At 40.9% G+C, this 19,765-nt stretch overlaps 1 protein-coding gene across 1 annotated transcript in view; it reads right to left on the bottom strand.

Moving 5' to 3' along the window:
• Positions 1–19,765, bottom strand: part of rtn4r (reticulon 4 receptor) — a 57,767-nt gene that overhangs the window by 22,266 nt on the left and 15,736 nt on the right. The window lies entirely within an intron of this gene.

The raw sequence follows: 19,765 nt of genomic DNA, 5'->3' as shown, positions 1-19,765 counted from the left end.
GCCCTTTATCTCCCAAGTGAGGGATGATCCAAGGCTGAGTGCCATGCCGGTCTGCCCCCAATACGCCCTCTAACCCCTTCAACATCTCCCTCGCACCTCCTCTGGGCTGCATCCAGAGAGATAGGAGGAGAGCATGGTGACGGTTTCACAACACCTCGCGGCAGAGCGGCCATCAGATACGGGCAGAGTAAAGATCCAGTACTGGCAAGTCGTCAGGGTCGCTAAGCGATGGTGTCGGTCGGGCTATCTCCCAACACCCCTCACTTCTGAACACGAGATGAGAAGGAGGGATAAACACGTCAGCATATGGCAACCACCTGAGACTTTACCCTACTTCCCAGAAAATAAAAAATCTCACGCCATCCGCGCACACCACTTCCCCGGATTCCGACACAGGTGTTTGCAAAGTTGTGTGTCACAGTCCCAAAACGACTGTAAGTGATGCGCTGGCGCAATTTGCGCGTCACTGTACTGTGGGACGACCCGACTGACAACACTCCCTGCTTTGCTGCCTGGGTAATGAGTCATTCCAGCCCTGGAGGAAAACAATCTGGTATTTTTAAACTGCATCCTTCAGCTGTTCCTTTCTCCCTGGAGCTCCAGCTTGTAAGCTCTTGGTGGCTTGTAAAATGAATGCTATTCCTAGTGCTTGTGCTAATGGGCCTGATATGTCTGAATAATACAAATGCATTACAGCGCTTTTAATGGTACTTTCGGTCCATCCACGTCCTACCGATTGAGACTTACTGCTCTGCACAATGCAACAAAATACCATATATGTGTGTGAGTTAAAAAAGCTAACCAGTGGACTGGTGCTATTAGTGCGTGGTCAGGTTAGAACACTGTTTTTGAATGCTGAAAAAGAGGAGGACACTAGTAGTTTAACTACAGTGTGAGAAAGCATTTTCCCCATCTACCCAAGTGTCTCAATTCCAGGAGTGAAACAGCAAAGGACAAGCATGTATTTTAAGTGTTCATAGAACAAATGACAACACATCAAACTAAAGAGATTCTGTCTCTGAATTACACAACATACCAACAATTAAAGAAGTGAATTCTACCCTTACAAGATTACAACGAACAGGGACACTTTATGCAAATGTATGTATATATTTATTATTGGAAATGAATTATCAACACAAGACAATAACAAATATTATCCAGAAACCCTCACAGGTACTGCATTTAGCATAAAAATTCATTGAAATGCATTGAAACACATTTTCATTCACATATCTTGAGGTCAGAGGTCAAGGGACCCCTTTGAAAATGGCCATGCCAGTTTTTCCTCGCCAAAATGTAATGTTAGTTTGGAGCATTATTTAGCCTCTTTCTGACAAGCTAGTATGACATGCTTGGTACCAATGGATTCATTAGGTTTTCTAGTGTCATAGGATGCCATTATCTTCACTCTAGAACCTAAAAATGGCAAGTTACATTAATGTGTTGAAGAAATTAGGGGTGTTAAAACAAATTTGCATTAGCGCGTTACATTTGACAGCCCTAATATTTAAACGTGACATTTCAGAAAACATGTAATACAAAAATAATTGTCTGGGGAGGTTTCATGGTGATATCTATTAAACATGTTTACCCTATTCACCTGCAGTGCCTTGCAAAATGTATGGAATCTTACAATACATATCTTTAGCTTTATTTTCCCTCATACTCTGAGCCAGACATGTCTACTTTAGTAGCACTGTCTCACATTCACCAATTCTGGTTTCATTCCTATCTATATTCTGAAGGTTTTTACAGAGGGGTTTGTTCATACATCATTCATAGCCTGATTTATAGAAGATTTTATTCCTAAAAAAACATGGTGAATTGATTTTTTTATGGCTGTTGACAGTATTTTCTGATTCATGGAGTGTAGTGTCTCCCCTTAAGTTAAAACACTGGATATACATTTCTAATATGTATTGGTTTGTTATTCTGTAGAGTGTAAGCAGCATTTCAATGTTGTAGCTGTTTCAGTTCATATTTTACATATTGATTGGTAGTTCATATCTATAACAATGCATCACCTTCAAAGTTGACCATATGTTCTGTCCATAAAATCATGACTTGATAAGTAATTAGAAACTATAATTGTTGCAGAATAAAAAGCATAATTTTTAATTGTACTTAGGTAAAGCACTTACAATAGTGTTTCGCATAGCAAGTACATTTACTCTGTTGTACTCTAACAGGGTGGAATGTTTTATCTTTAAAGGAATATGACATGTGGAAAAGAACCTCCATGATCAGCTTCCACATTTTTAAAGATTTTATTTTTATATTTTCTCAATAGTCCACACATACTGGTCTATGTAAGGGATAATGTACAGCGAGCAGGTCATTGTTGTGAAATAAACCCTGCTTTGTGTCGGGGTCCACGGTGCCGCATCGCTCTGAAGGGGTTTATTTCACAACAACGACCCGCTAGCTGTACATTATCGAGCTTATTACACGGCTACTTACTTAAGAAATCAATAATTTGACACAAAAATGGTCCGACATCAGAACTGCGCCCATAGCAACGGTCTGTTATACATAGCAACGGTCTGCTATAAAGAAATAACAGACCGTAGAATGCTGTCATTGACCAATCAGAATCGAGTATTCAACAAAGTCGTATAATAAGCTACTGTAATACCTCTAACATACGACTCACTCGACATTGACATATCCAAGGGACTGGTTGTAAGAAGACATCAAGTCTTTTAAGTTACTGTAGTCCACTTTTCTACTTAACATCCTCTGATTGATTGTTTGTGTTACCTCGCATGGCAGAATGTGTACTCCTCTGTCCATGAGATGCATTTCTATCAGCTGATGGTTTGTACATGTGCCTCTTCACATTATGCATATGTTTGCTGGCTGCATGTGACGCGCAAGAAACAAGAAACAAACAGACAGCACAGGACGAAATCCCTCCTGATCCCCTCTCACATGAAAAGTCTTCTCTCCGCATTCTGCTTACAGAGGCGCTAGCGTTGTGCCGCATCACCTGAGCAGCCATCACCTGACAGCGGGGATTTCAATCATTCTGCTGAGCTCGCAACCCCGTCTCCACCGCCGCCTCCCCCGTACTCCCAACGCAGCCGCCCCGCCACTGTCATGCTAATTTACTAGTCCACACTGATGGGAGCGCTCACGTTTTAGAGCTTCCTCGTAGACCCCATCATGGGCAGGCAATTAAAGTTTCAAACAGGAGCACAAAAGACGATAATTTTTTGCTCTCTCCTGGGGAAAATCCGCTCAATCAAAGGTCACAAGACAACAGTGCGTGGTTATACACACACACACACACGTTTTCCAAAGAGGAAAATAGCTGCGAGGCAGAAAGCAGCGAGATAGTACATTCACAGGTACACCGGTGCATTTCTACAGGGCATCTAGAAATAACTGTGCAGCAACTGAAGTGGTTAACAATAGATTATGTTTGCTCTTCCACTTTTGTTGGCTATATCTATGGTAAACCGCCTCTGGTAAAGTAGAATATAGAGGCTCCGTGTCTGCTCTGAGCAACAAATGATGCTCCCACAGATTATCATTAGTTTCACCAGCCAGCAGAAAACAACACGAGAGGTTTGTGCCGCAATGGATTGAGCACAAGTTTGCTCATAAAGTCGAGCAAGAACTCACAGTGCGTTTGGATTAGCATTCTGCGTGAGTCCAACCAGCAGAACACCCTGATCTTCACATGATATCTACAAGGCTCTGCATGGGCTCATGAAAACGACGCATTATGCACTTTCAAAGGAGCTTATGGAGCTTCCTCACTTTTTTTTTTTTTTCACGAACATGACATGCCATTTATGATTAATGACATTACTGGCTGGGCCAAGATAAGAGCTCAATTAGCTGTGTGGGCAAGGACCTTGACTCTATCTCCAATGACTAATCCCATGGCTTTTGTTATGATTAGCAAGAGCAGAGTTTTAATCTTGGCTTCTCAGTGCCTGGCTGACGTTGGCCCCTCAAACACGACCGATTCATTAGCGGTTAAAAGTGCACTTGTGCTGCGAGTGGCACAATTCAGCACTACACTATGGCGGCTGCATGGGCGTTCCCCAGTATACATAACTCAGCCATTGGTGTGCTTTTGGCGGCGTCAGTGGCAACGCTCACTGGCAGGGAATTAAATTCAGTCTTTTAAGTGAAATTAATTTGTCCACCTTGTTACGATGATTGTAATAATTCAGGGAAAATGTGTAAAATAATATGTTTTCTCTGCAGAACTTTCAGAGGCATCAGTTTTTTAAAGGTGTTTCATCGTAATAAATCAGGATAAATCTATTAAAATAATGTTTTTCTCTGCATAACTTTTATTGCCCGGAACTTTATCGAAGGTGTTTGAGTGTAATAATTTAGGGAAATCTGTAAAATAACGTTTTTTTTGCTGCAGAACTTCTAGTTCCGCCACTTTTTTGAAGGTGTTTGATCGTAATAATTTAGGGGACATTTTGTAAAATAGTAGTGTTTTTATGCAAAACCTTGAATTAATTTATAGTTTTGGACATTTATCTGAATAAGCATGATTTACTTTAATTTTATGATTTTTGTTTGGCAGCTGCTGCTGTCAGTCATTTGACTGTTTTTTTATTTTTTTTTACAGTGTTGGCTACTCAGTGCCATTGATTAACGGTTACAATTTGCACTTATGCTGCGAGTGGTACAGTTCAGCACTGCACGACGGCGGCTACATGGAAGTTACCAAATCTACCAATCTCCGCCATGCTGAGATTGGTAGTGTCAGAGTCAGTGGCAACGCTCACTGGTAGGGATTTAAATTCAGTCTTTTAAGTGAAATGAATTCATCCACCTTGTTAATATTTTAGCAAGAGGGGCCTCTTGAGAGTTATCATCTAAGCCCACTCACTCTCCCGGGGGGGTTTCCTGCCTGCATGCTTGAACCGGTGCTAGTTTCCTACAAATATATTTCTAGCTGCAGCAGCATTGCCCAGGGAGTTTTGCTGAAGCCCATAATCTCTACAGAACCCGGGAACTGTCAAACGACTGTGGATCTCAGTTAGATCCCAGCACAAAGAGGTCCCCTAACGAAGCTCTCAATAATTCACCACCGAAAACAGTCAAGGACAATCCTTTCAATCTAATGACTTTAATTTGGTGTGAAAACTTTTAGCGAGGCATTATGAGTATGAAATATTTAGCAAATAAAAAAGTAATATGAGGATGAACCTTTCATTAACAAAAGGAAACGCCACAGTATGCAGGGAGAGGAAATGGGCACGTAATATAGTGGTATTAATCTGTGCTGATAGAAGGTACAAAGTACGAGAGATCTATGGTTTCTGCAGTAAAAACCCATCTTGCATGATGCTGCACTTTGTAGCACTCACGCTCTGCAGGGGGAAACGTAGCGCGCCATCTGTTCGCCGATCCCCAGCAACAAACAACGGACAGACCGACGCAGCAGACAGACCAGCAGACACAGGCGGGCACCACTCCCGCACCAGCAAAGAATTGTGGGAAACGAGGGAGGCAGATGCTTCGTACGCACGGCAGCTAAATGTGTGATGAAAGCAGTCGTCAGCTGCTAGGATTTGATCAGGAGGCCAGAGCTGACACCGCGCACACCGAGGAATGATGCAAATCAGGGCCGACACTGCAAAGGAGCCGGCGTGCGACGAGAGAGACTCAGGATAGCGAGGGGAGCAGGAGAAAGGGAGAGACGATGGGTTAGGGCAGGAGACGGAGGGGAAGGAAAGCAAATGTAGCGGCCGTACAATGAGAGACAACACGGTATAAAAGCTTGAGAGAATAGAGGGAGAGAGAGAAAGGTGTGTATCTGAAGAGACAGCCTGCAAAAGCGGACTTGACAGTGTGTGGAGGGGTTGCAGAGAGAGAGAGAAAGAAAGAAAGAGGGAGGGGAAGAAGGAGAGAGAAAGATTTAGGGATGCAATCCATTTTTAATCCGAGATGCCAGAAGTCGACACACAACTCGCCTCAATCAGAATTGCTACACAGTCCAGTGGATGTTATTCTTGGATTAAGATTAATGTGGGTGGCTCACCACACGCAAGCCCACACCCAAACAAATATGAACAAACGTGTGACTTCACAGTCTGTCACATAGCACTGTGAAGCAAACACACGATCTAAAGTGTGGCAGAGAAAAGAGGAGATGCAATTGCCCAAATCTGCTGCTATACGGACATGTGAGGAAGGCTTAAGCTTGCCCCCTAGTGTTCATTCCGGTCCCTGATGGCAAGCAGAACAACACAGTGCAAAGCAATCTCCATCTAAACAAGGTATTATGTCTGTTATTACACCCCTAAAATCACATTTTCTTTGAACAAGCACAAAAAAAAGTCTGCCATAGGGTGGTTTTACTATTGGAACTGTTTTCAGCACTTACTGTTTCAAGGTTTGTCTTTAAACAAATGTCATTTTCCTGATTATAGTGCAGCTATTTGCCCTTTCCAACTGGTTTCAAGATAGTGATGCTCATTTCAATAAATCTTCTGAAACAAGGGCAGCTGCAAATGGTGAAGAATCATTTTTAAGTGAGACACTAGAAGCAAAAACATTGTTTTTCATGCACTGATTCATTTTGAGATTTTGGGCTATTTTGCTTCCGTAACATATCTTCTTTCAGACTAGTGGAAAGAAAACATCCAAAATACACATTTAGGTGTTTATTTTACTACTTTGTCTCTTTGTATCTGTAGATTTCTCCCAAATTCACCAAGAGTTATCATTAGATAATGCCTCATTTGCATCTTTAAACATTGAATTTCAGAAAATTGAAGTTTTATAGTGATATCTATGTTAATTTGTTTTGTACCTATGGTATTTTACAATCCTTCCCAGTTTCACTTCTATCTATATTCTGAAGGTTTTTCCAGAGGGGTTTGTTCATATATCATTCAAAGCCTGATTTATAAAATATTTTATTCCTAAAAACATGACTAACAAAATTATTTTGTGTACTAAGGCTTATTTGACTTTAATATATCAACAAAATGAAACAAGAACTTTAAACTTGGCTTTATCCAATGTTCAGATTTTTGTTCTGGAAATTAATGCAATTTAGCGCATATTTGATAAGATAATGCCTCATTTGCATATTTAAACATAACGTTTCAGGGAACTTGTAGTACAAAAAATAATTGTCTTAATGTAAGTAAACAACTGGGGAAGTTTCATGTCGGTATCTATTAGTTAAAATTTCTACTCTACCGGTAGTGTCTCCCCTTTTAAGCCATTATTGTTAATATTAATGTGTTCACTGTTTTGATAGAATCCGTTGCACATTCATATCTTTGTATCTGATAAAGCAGCATTTGTCCTACTTTGATAATTACTGTATTTGGTACAATAACACATACAGTAAAGCCATATATTCATAAATAAAATAATATCCTGCAGTTTGGCTGACATTTGACCATCTTACCCATTCTTTTTTAGATAGCTACTGTAGATAGATACACAGAGACATGGATAGAGAGACATAGATAGATGTGGAAATGAGCATATGAATATTTCCTGTTTCTGGGTTTACAAGTACATATGTTGATGAATAATAAAGCAGTCTGGCATCAAAGGCCATGCAAAAAGCATGTCCTACAGTGAGGAAGAAAAATACAAAATACAGTGAGAGGCAGACAGTTTCATAACTAATGGTGTATAAGCCTGTGAATCGACATCAAAGTCAGCACTACATTAATAGAAAGATTCATTATTTGAAAGATAAAAAAGAATGTGATCCATTAACTAGACCTTCATCCGCTCGGCTCTGGAAATTCTCCATTTTGTATTGCCAGCAGCAGATTTGATTTAATAATGTGCAATGATTCAACACTGAAATGCCAGCACAAGGCATTCCAAATGATGAAAACCCAAGAAAATACTATTTACATTCAACATGTTTGGACAAAAGAAATGACATAAAGTTATTTAATGAAAATTAAATTTAATGGAGACACTGTGAGATTAATATGACGACCATAAAGTTCATGAAAAACAGCCCAACGCTAAATTAGGAGGTTGAGAAGTTGAATAAAAACTATTCTGACACAACATATCAAAATTAACTATGATTGTCTCCAGTACAGAGAAATGCCTGCAGTGCTGTTTGTCTTCAGTGCAGCTCATTTCCATTGTTGATAACCTTGCTGCCTGGACAAAATCTGTCTGGGCATGTGAAAAGGCATATTCATGAGACATGTTGCCCTTGTGTCCGTGCTGTACACCAGAGGGTACTAAAATGTTTTTTTGTCTCTTACATCTCTTTGTTTTGAGCTAAGCTTTGCAGTTTGACAGCTCAAATCCCAGTAGTATGAAAGGCAAATCACAGCAAAGTGACTGCAGCAGCATAGCTGTCATTGGCTTAACATGGTTATCAATGGCATTTGTAAAAAATATCAGTGAACAATGTCAATAGCCCTGGTCAAAGTAAATTCCTTTAATCAACACCTTGTCAAGAAAGGATTTAAACCCAGAGGACAAAACCCTTGATCGATAATCCATTTGTAAACAAAACAGTTGCTTGAAACACTAAACTAAGCCATGAGTTGGTATGGATTTTAATCATTTTCTAAATGTGATGCCTCACATTAAAGTACGGAAATATTAAACTCTGGTGTTAGTGTCAAATGTAGACATGCAAGTAACGATTACTTTCATTATTGATTAAAGGACCAGTGTGTAACAGTTAGTGGGATCTATTGGCAGAAATTGAATATAATATTAATAAGTAGGTTTGCTTTAGTGTATAATCACCTGGAAATAAGAATTGTTGTGTTTTCGTTACCTTAGAATGAGCCGTTTGTATCTCTATATATGGAGTGGTTCCTCTTCATGGAGCCGGCTACAATGTTTCTAAAGTAGCCCAGAATGGACAAACCAAACACTGGCTCTAGATAGGGCCTTTCACGTTTTTGCGTTGGCCACTGTAGCTCAAGCTTCAGTTGGTTACAATCTGCAACCTCACTGCTATGCTGCCAAATCCTACATACTGCACCTTTTAATAATTAAAAAAATGCCTATTGAAAGTTCCCAGAACTAACGTCATTAGATAACTTGTTTTATTTCACAATAACAGTAATGTAACTTATAAAACAAAACCCCAGTCTCGTGGTTAACAGTGGTGTGTTTTATGGACCCATCCAACCCCCAACCGCCATAGGTTGTCTTTCTCACTTTTTATTCTACATCACTACCTCTGAGCATGGCATATTTACGCGTAAGCGTTTACATTGGACTCAGTAGGCCTACAGACTACATGGCGTACAAATCACACGCCAAAAGCAAGAAAGGCGCTCGTATTGCACGCTAAATACCTTGTTCATTATGGTGGCAATCATACGCCTGTGATGGGCTGCATGTGGACAGGAAGAGCTCGGGATCAAACTGCCAACCTTGTGATTAGTGGACAAGCCGCTCTAAGTCCTGAGCCACAGGCAAGAAAATTATTAAAAGACCAAATCCTCAAATTTGACAATCGGCAATTTCTGCTCGATAAATTACTCAGTTTTCTGTCGATAAACTGATCAGTTACACGACTAATCTTTGCAGCCGCAATCTCACACCCCAAGAGTCAATTGTTAATTCAGAACCTCCTATTTCTATTATATATAATTCTATAGTAACACATAGTGGCGTAGTGTTATTATTGTGTTACTCTGTGGTGTTTTTATTCCCAGGCTCTGCAGTCTGGGAATCCTAACACTGGAAACCCTGACTGTCTACGCTGCTGGCTCCCAGTCAAAACTCGTGCTTGTTGAGGGCCGATTGTTGGTCGGGGCAGGAAACGCCTACATGCAACAACAGTCTGTGCAAAAACAGGCTGCTTGCTTTGGTCGTATGATTTCACAATTAAAGATCCTACTATTCAAAGTCATGTTAGGCTAAATACCAGAATGAAAGACATTTTTTCTAACGACTTTAGAAAAGCAGCGCCATAACGACAGGAGGGAATGTGATAGAAGGCCATGGTAACAGCCTTGCTAGCATAATGTGATAGATGGCCATGACTTTGTAATCAAAAGTTGCTAACTGATTTCCACCTCACTCTTTTGAACTTTTAGTCTTGTCTTCTCATTATGATTTAACAGGGCATAGAAAAACAACGCTGACAATCCCCTGATACTCAGATCTATTATATGAGCATTTCTGCTTCCCTTAGTGGAACAAATTGGTTGTCTTAACCACGACTCCCTCACACAGAACGAGATACAAAAGGGGAAAGGGGCTCGGGAAGATGTTTCTCAAAAAAAGAAAGCATCTCATTCAGTGGGATTTTCCGCAGTATTTTCACTTGAGAGCATGTTCCCCTGCAGACATGGTCGGCCGACACAGAAATGGACATGAAGGTTACGATCTAATGTCTCCACACCGGATCAGTCTGACCAAAGGATCCTATATGGACAAGATAAGCAGCACCTGCCCTTTATAACTGAAGTAGCTTATTACAAGGGGTTGCGTAACCTCCTCTGAAGACTGCCCTCTGATACAGCCGGCAGAGCTTCGCAGTGAAAATGCAAAGCCATTCCCCTATTGCAAGGAAAGAGAGACTTACAGTTTTTTAATATATATTTTCCCCCTAAACTGAAAATCACAGCACAAAGTGGGGATAAGCAAACAACAGCAAGAAATCCGCTTGTACTTTTAAAAGGCCTGTTTGGCATTTCCATATGTGTGCATACGCAGAGGGATTAATTTCTCTGAGAAGCTTGCAGGATTGATGCTCACTGCAAGCTAACCAGCTAGACATCATAGGCAGCAGAATGGAGCAAATACTCGGGGTGATAAAAAGACCCCCAGATCAAAAGCAAACATCAATGCTCTGTTGCCCCCTTAGCTAATGCCATTATTCAAACTCCAGTATTTCCTGTTCTGTCAATAGGATCTGGCGCCGAGCACCAACAGTGTTGGATTCCGCCCTCTGCTCAAGACTAATCTCCCACCTGGAGAACTTATCTGATGGGACCTTACACTTAAATCGACATTTTGAAGATCAGGGCCGAGGTCGCCATTTGGAGTCTATTCCTTAAAAGAGCTTATACTTTCTTGCGAGCGGCGAGGCTAGATACACTCTCCAAAACAGAGTCGATAAAGTACCCGCTCATCAGGAGAGCGTGACAGCCGGAGAGATGAGACCACATCAATCATGTGGAGTCCAATAGCCGCTCTGTGACTCAGATAAAATGAGGCGCGCGGACGGGCGGCTCCTTAAATAGGCACCGAAGGAGACCTTCTACATCTCGCTTATTTGGTGGGAGGTCAAGAGGTCATTATACCCTCAAGAACTTTTGAGTGTCCTTCGCCGCTGCGTTGATTGAGATCCAAACACTTTCTGAATCCCAAAAGGAGCTCTCTCCTTCTTTTTCACTTCATGTCACTTACACTAAAGTCAAGCTGATTTTTCTGCAGGAAATCAAATGCCACTAGGAAAGTGCACTCAGCAGAGTGCAGATCTCAGGTGTGTCTGCAACGACCACTGCTGTAAAGTTTGATTGAATGAATACAGCCCACAACTGGCTAACCCCCTCCCCACCCCCCGACTTGACTGCAAGTGTATCAGACGTGTTTTTTCACTCACACGTCTCACACAACAGATTGTAATCACAGCGTTGTAATCTATGCAGATGTCTGCGACGACTCTGTGCAGGCGCACGTCTCAGCTCCGTCTCATGGGCGTAACCTAAAACGTTCATTTAGGCTTCAAGCCTACTAAGCAAAGCTGTTAATATGTCACTTTATTAAGTTTTAATTAGGGCTGTAAAAGTTAATGTGATAATAACGCGTTAACGTGACTTTGTTTTAACGCCACTAATGTATCTAATGCATTAACACAACTTGTGATTTCTAGGTTGTAGTGGGCTTAGTTTTAAAGCTAGAGTGAAGATACTAGCATCATATTAAACTAGAAAAAACAAAGAAATCCATTGGTACCAACCATGTCATACTAGCCTGTCACAAACTGGCATGGCCCTTTTCAAAGGGACCCCTTTACCTCTGACCTCAAGATATGTGAATGAAAATGGGATCCCACCATGGATGTATTAAGAGGACTGGATACAGCGTTGGAGGCGGGGCCCCGTCCATTCCTGTGAAAGTTGCCGTGACCTTTACAGAGATGTGACGGACCCTCTGGACGGATGCCTTGAGACATGCCCGGCCGTCGCTTGAGCTTACTTCTGTATGACCAGTCTGGTAAAACCACACTGAATCATTCATTTAGTAGGCAGTAGGCAGTACATACTGATTGAGTTATTAGTATGCAGTAGCTACGTTAGTATGCGATTTCGAACACAGCCTGCGTCTCTGGCCGCAGAGCAGCGGGCTGAGAGGCGGCGATGCACTCAGCTGTGTGATCACTTGCGGCCCCTACCGGCCGGGGACCGGTTAAGAGTAGTGAAAGAGGAATCGGCACTCACACATACACACACACACACGACCGATCTCATTATCTCCATATCCCCCCCTCCAACGTAACTTCTGCTTCCCCTCAGCCTTTTCATTGTCACGTCTCATTCCTGCCATAACAAACTTTGCAGAAATGCAAAACGGGATGCGTGATGAACCCAAAGCAGCTCTGGCATCGGGCTCCCCAGGGCAACGTCTGAGCAGGCGAGTCACAGCAGCAGCAGCTGTTGTGTTCTGGCACCTGTTGACTGCGGATGTCACCCGAAATCCGAACACGTGTCTGTGAGCTACTTAGAAGCACGCTGTCTTTATGTTGCTGGGGGAATCCTGGAACTTGTTTGGAGGCGTTGTGTTGGTGGTGTGAATGTATTTAGACAGAGGTCTCATGCCGACTTCTGACCTACTTTCTCTTTCAGAACTGTATTTTGACATTTTCTGTCTAACATCGAACCCTGCAGTTAAACATTACCATTTGGTATTTTACACAAGTCAAGTCAAATCTTTTCACGGAGCACATTTACTTTAAAAATACCATCCTGTTTTTTTATGTGCTGAATTCTTTCCAACTTAAAAAAAACCAAAGTATTTTGAGGTGAACAAAACCAAAAGTTCTTTAGAGAATAAAATATGGTATTTAATCAATGTGAATCTTTTCTTCTTCTGACTTCAACAGCACTAAAGAAAAGTGTGCCAGGGACAAGTAAGCCTTTTTAGACTGAAAGGTGCACTAATGTCTTCTTTGGTTCTGAAGGAAGCGCTCCAATGTCCACAATCCAAATGATGATATTCTGTTGTCACCAGTGTTGTCAGTCTGACTGGACAGTAGGAAAATGTGATTGACATTTTTTGTTTCCTGATGTTTTATAGAACACATTAATAATAAATTATTCCAGAAAATAATCTGCAGATTAGTCAATAATGAAAATATGTGTTAGATGGCTTGTTACAACTTTGGTTTTGAATCTTATTTTTGCTTTTTTTTTTCATTTCTATCACTTATGATCATCACTTGTTCACAACTCATCTGTTCATTTGGACATAAAACTGAAAGTGTGCATTTACGCAGCCCGAGGGCCAGAACCGGCCCGCCAAAGGGTCCAATCCGGCCCGCTGGATGACTTTGTAAAGTGTAAAAATTGCAGAGGAGTCAGCAATTCAAAATTTTCAATAAATGCACTGTTATTCCTGTTTGTCCACTGAGGGCCGCGCTGTCCTAATAAGAGTATCGGACCCCATGCTGGATACATTATTATAGATCCCCTGTGCTTACTTACAGCAAAGATGCTCTATAACAAAGATGACGCATTACAAGCTCCACCAATAGTTTGAAATGGTATGCACTACCTGTCTCTTAAGTGGGCGTGGTCATGGAAGAGTTGTGAATATTGTGTGAATGGATTAAATCAGATTGGGTTATATTTACATAATGTATTTATATTTTCTTTTGCCAACATTAGATGTGTACACAGCTAACAGCCATATTAAGCATTACGAAAATGTGTTAGCTAGGGCGTTTGCGAACGTTAGTTCCCAGATCTCGCGAGAGTGTGTTGCTGAGACAGAGAAAGGTCATTGCCAATGCAATTTTAGTGTCAGAATGTTCGGAGGATATGTTGCTTGTGAAAAATGGGTCCAATATTTATTTTGGTGACTATGGGGCGAAAGAATCAGTCATAATCTGTGTCCACGTTCACTTCTACCATTGGAGTTAATAGACTTGGGACATGCCGCTGTAAACTGCGTACAGGCTACGTGACACAACACTGTCAAGCATATGCTACTGTTCCTGCAGTCCGCCGGTGGAAAATGTCAGTGTCGGGTTTTCCAAGAAAAATGGACAAGCTCATATTTCTTCACAGAGGTAACTGGGAAGCCAGCTCAAGAAATGTAATGTTCAGCGCCACTATCAGATTTATCATGGCGAAAAATACAAGAACTTAAGACAACTGAGAACAGAGAAGATTAATGATTTGTTGGCAGGTTTGAGGAAACAGCTGTAGTCGTAGCTGAGAGATCAGCGAGACCTCTCAAGCTGTTCATCATCTGTTTTGTAAAAGATCTGTTCATTAATAGTGAACATTTTCAGAATGTACTTTTTTACGCTAAAAGAAAGGGACACATTTGGAAGTTGTTGTTATTATGCACTGGTTTTCACTGGTCCGGCCCACTTGAGATCAAATTGAGTTCTCCAGGGATGACACATTTTTGTAGGCCAACCAGGAAGTTAGCATCACCCTGGTTCCCTCAACAAAAAGCCAATGGGATTTTTCCATTAGGTTTTGGATTATTGCAGAAAATAAACTATGTGACAAACAGACATTCATGATACTTACACGTTTTGTTCCGTAAAATAACCTCCACAAATGAACACCACTTCTATAATTTTTGAAGTGTGAATGCAATCGCCAGAAGTAAAAAGCTAACATTAAGCTATAAACGAACTACAACACGGTCACATGAACGTTTAGTAGTCTCATTTAGCTGCTTGTTAGCAACCGTCTTTTTAAAAAAAAATAAAGGCTTCAAAATTCACAAGTGGGATCTTTGTTGATATATTTTATGTTGTGGAACAAAACATTAAACTCTCTTGAGCTTTTGTTAACCACAGGCCTTATTTCAGGCATCTAACTAAAATCCAATTTTAAAAAAAAACATTTACTTCCAGATGTGGGAACCAGAAGTGCTAACTTATTTCCGGGTATTAGGACTCATTCCTGTAGCACTCTATTGGGCTGTATGTGGCCCATGAACTAAAATGAGTTTGACACCCCTGGTATAATAATCAATGCACCGAAAAACGTGTGCATGCACAATAAGTTAGAATGGTGAAAGAAATCACCCCTTATAGCCCTGCCTCTGCCGAGAGAACGCCGGCATCAGTCACTTTCATCTGTTTTCATCACTTCCTCTCAGACAGATAAGCCATTTGAGCACCTCCTCAGGTATCCACTGTGGTACAGTATGCAACTAATGACACAAATATACTACAGACACCCCGCCATTCATCTTCTTCACACCATCATTTCTAAGTCAATTAGCCAAGTCAATATGCTGTGTCAGTTATTACCTGCAATTTAGCATAGGTAAATGACTTCTATGCAGTGCAGACACCTCTATCAGGTTGACACCAAGGTAAAGGCAGTTGCAGGGGAATCAAGATGACAGATTGACGGCACAGAATGGAAACAGCCTCGGCTTGGTGATTCATGAGCGCTTCAGTTGGGAAACGGGAATATTGTGTAGGAGGCATCATTATATGAAAATAGTGAATTTTAAAGTTGAAGCAAAGACCCCTATGCAAAGTAGTGAAAGAGAGACAAGAATCCAGAGGGCGACATTAGTATGCATGCTTCCCCTCTCCTTCTCTGTCTTCCTCAGTTCCCAGAGTTCTCTGCTGCAGTCTGATATTCTGTGCCATCACCAGCCCTGCTACACCACCTTCCAAGATCCTTTATTCCCCGTTTTATCTTAAACATGCTATGTCGGTGACAGCGACGTCGCGCAGGGAAAGAGCAGCTGAAATCTTCTTTTAGAGAAGCTCGAGAAGCAGTTGTGACACTCAATCTCTAACATTGTGCTGCCAGCTGGCTCCGCAGAGAAGGAAGAGGGATGTACGCTCCTGCCGAGGGGACACGGTTAAAATTTACTACAAGTTTGGAGATACAAACAAGAAACTTTCAAAGAAACGCAACGCCCATGAAGTATATATGGAGCTGGGGGGTGAAATAGAGCGAGAAGGTTTTGTCTTGCGGTGTAGATTTTGCTGTATAGCGGCAGTCAATCCAGAATTTCCATTTCCCTGCTGATGTGAACAGCCTATAGGAAGCCTGTGCTGGCTTATATGGACTTTATTTAAAAACCCCTATTTGTTATTCAGAACAAGTTGCACTTGATTTAGCTCTTTTTAATTTCCACACCACATTTGGGAGGCAGCATTGCCTCATCAGAAGCTCATTTTTTTTCTAACAAACCGAGAGGGGAACAGCTGCAAGTCTGGAGATTTTGCTGCCGACATGGAAAGCAGTCATTAAAGCAGTTACTTGAAGTGTTGGCGGGGGCCACTTTGCGTACCAATGAAATAGCGCTGTCACCTGGGAATCAAGAGAAATCACAAACCAGCTCGCCATTGTAAATATTGAAATTTAGTGTTATTAGAGTGTTATTAGGTTCACCGCCTGATGCCAGCGCCAACAATCCAAATAATAATAATTTCTCTAAACAAGTATAAAGATAACAATACGGTTTCAAGTGTCCCATTAAGCATGGCTCATCTAATCTTATTCTAGCTGAATATTAATGACAGTTCTGTGATTGTGTTTGTGATTATTAAATCTGCAACTAACTTGTATGAGGCTGCACCCGATTTGAATGTTATCAGCTCATTAAATGTGAGTCATCAGTAGTTATTAGCCTCATAGATGTGGGTCAGAGGCCTGCTACACCTACTACGTTGTAAGAGTGAAAGCGGAACTTAAAAGCAACACATTGTAGCCATAGACTGTATAAGAAGTGGACGTAGTCACAGTGACGTCACCCGTTGGTCTGTGAGTGCCGTTTTGAAGCCTCAAGTTCGACATTTTGACCGTTGCCATCTTGGTTTCTGGCCATCACCATGTTGTTTTATTGCAACCAGAAGTGACACAAAAGGGTTGAACTAAGTACAACCAAACGCTGAATAAGACATTTTTAGACGACCAAAATGGTTATAATTAACTTTGATGAACTGAAAACACACTGTGAAAGGGTTAAAGTTGTAAGACGAAAACACGGACAACTCCCAGACCGGACAACGCCGCGGTTGCGCCCTGTCAATCACAATTGACTCTAAATGGGACCAAAATGTACTAAATGAACATCATGCTGTATTGAAGAAGACTTGAAATTAGTGATTGAGACCATAAACTCATGTTTACAGTGTTTACTGAGGTAATAAATCAAGTGAGAAGTAGGGTCATTTTCTCATAGACTTCTATACAATCAGACTTCTTTTTGCAACCAGAGGAGTCGCCCCCTGCTGGCTGTTAGAAATAATGCATGTTTAAAGCACTTCAACATTGGCTTCATTTCTCAGACTCGGAGGTTGCCCACTGATTCTAACACATTTTGAATAGAAACAAAACAGCTTCTTTAGGTTTAGCCAACAAAAACACCTAGTTAAGTTAAATAACTGTTTGAAAAGTCAAAGTGTCACTTAAGGTTGTGAACACAAAGACAACTTCACATTGTTGGTTTCACACGGGATGCTTACCCCAGTCTCCTGGGTGAAAATACTGTGTTTTGTGTCCCATCCATCACCCCTTAGCTCAACCCCTTATGGAGTTTCAGGGTGTATACTACAGCACATGACTTCCAGTTTTTCTCCTGTCATAATTACTACGGTCTCTAGAGGTCAGCATTGTCTTCTGTTATTCCTTCTTTCAGTGATCGCCCATGTGAATCCATGATAATACCTACTAGTGGGTTTAGCAGGCCCCTACTGACCCACATATATGAGGGTTATAACCACTGATAATTCCCATTTAATGACCTGAATCAGCCATGAGCCCATTAGTATTTAATATTTAGATTATTGTAACATCAGCATACATGATTTGGTTTGTTGCAGTAAAATGTAGACGGCACCACAATGGATTAGAAGGAGATGATGCAGTTAATGAGAGAGATGTTTACTCTCTTTCACATCAATGTTTTCAACCTGCATGTTGTCTTGTTTTTTTTTTTATTTTCCTTCCGTCTCTCCTTCCTTTGTGTGTCTGATATTTGAGGTTCATTTCAGTTGCGTTGCATTTTAATTTGGGCTGGCATCCTTGAAATTAAAAGGAAGATAAAAGGGAAACTGGCGCTATGTTAATATCTCTTTGAAGATGGAGTCAATCTGGCAACAGAATGCCTAGCCCTTATTTTCCCTTCCCTTTCCCCTCTTCCTGTATTCAGCACAGTGGATAAGTGATAACTGCAGACTCAGCTTAGCAACAGCTTACCTTAGGTGGAGGAACTCTTAAAGCCCTCTGCTTTCATCTCGCTCCTTTGTGGCAGAAACCAGGCTTTGTTTTGTCTTTTTTAATCTACATCTGGACGCTGAATATTTATCTATGTCATTTTTGCTTATTCCTACATCCTTCCTTGCGGAGAGACACATAATGCAGCCGTCTGGCTGGATTTCCTAACATATAGACAGTAATAGAAGAAGTATTCAGATCTTTAGTAAAAGTGTAGAAGTATATGCAGCAAAATGCACTTTAAGTATCAAAAGTAAAAGTACTCATTATGCATAATGACCCCTGGCAGTGTGGTACTATGATTCGATTAACGTTACTATAAGCAGCATTCTATGCTGTAGCGGGTTAAAGTCATTTTAACAAATGTATATACTGTTGGGCAGTTTATTGTATAAAAATGCATCATATTTTTTAAACTGATCGTATAATTTGCATGTAAAAACCTTAATCTTAAAGTATAATGGTATGGAGTACCTCAAAATGGGACATAAGTACAGTACTTGAGTAATGTTACTTCCCACCACTGGGTATAGATTAACCTCCTTCCTGGTTTATATAATGGTACTGTGTGTACATCAAGTAGGAGAAGTAAAACACTTTCTGCTCATAGGCTGCAGGCTGTTGTGGAATAATGGGTGCCTGCACAGTAATAACGACTGTGTGTGCAGCAGTCGTAACCATTATGCAAGTCCTTCATGCATTTAACCTGCATAATCCTCCATTAGAGCGCTATAAAAGTAGAAACAACTTGGTACATTGCGGTACAAAACTCTGTTAATCTGCAGGCAATTTTATGTAAATTGTGATGATGTAACCTATAATTTTTTGCTCAAGAGTTGCCCTTGAGAATTGCTCCAAAGCGAGGCAGAGTTTCAGCAAATACTGCAATACAAACGAGTGTCTACAAAAGCAGCATCTGGTGTTGTAATACCTTCGGAAACAGCTTTTTCATCACTTCCTCAAATACCTTATTTTTCAGTTTTCTCTACATCAGGCTTTGTATTTATATCTTAACATCTTCTTATCGCCACTGTCCTGTAGATGAAGTACGGATACAGTATGAATGCGGGTGATATGATGTTGATCCACCAGTTCTACTCATCTAATACTCTCATTAGCAAACATTTGATACACATCTTTATTTCATTAAAGATATTAAAGGGGACATATCAGGACTTCTTCAGTGCTTGTGAACATACATTTGGGGATCTGGAGTGCCTACCAACCCACAAACTGTGAAATAAGACAACCCAGTCAGTTTTTTGTGGGCTCGTGACTAGCGACTCACATGACTCACAGGACTAACAATACTAATGAGTCATGTGACTAACGAAAGACATGACAAAAGAAGTCAATATATAGCTACTTTTAGTTTCACACAGGCC

Source organism: Sebastes umbrosus, chromosome 8 (genome assembly GCF_015220745.1).
Source record: "Sebastes umbrosus isolate fSebUmb1 chromosome 8, fSebUmb1.pri, whole genome shotgun sequence".
In the NCBI taxonomy this organism is placed as follows: Eukaryota; Metazoa; Chordata; class Actinopteri; order Perciformes; family Sebastidae; genus Sebastes; species Sebastes umbrosus.
This window is presented reverse-complemented; position numbering and strand designations above follow the sequence as displayed.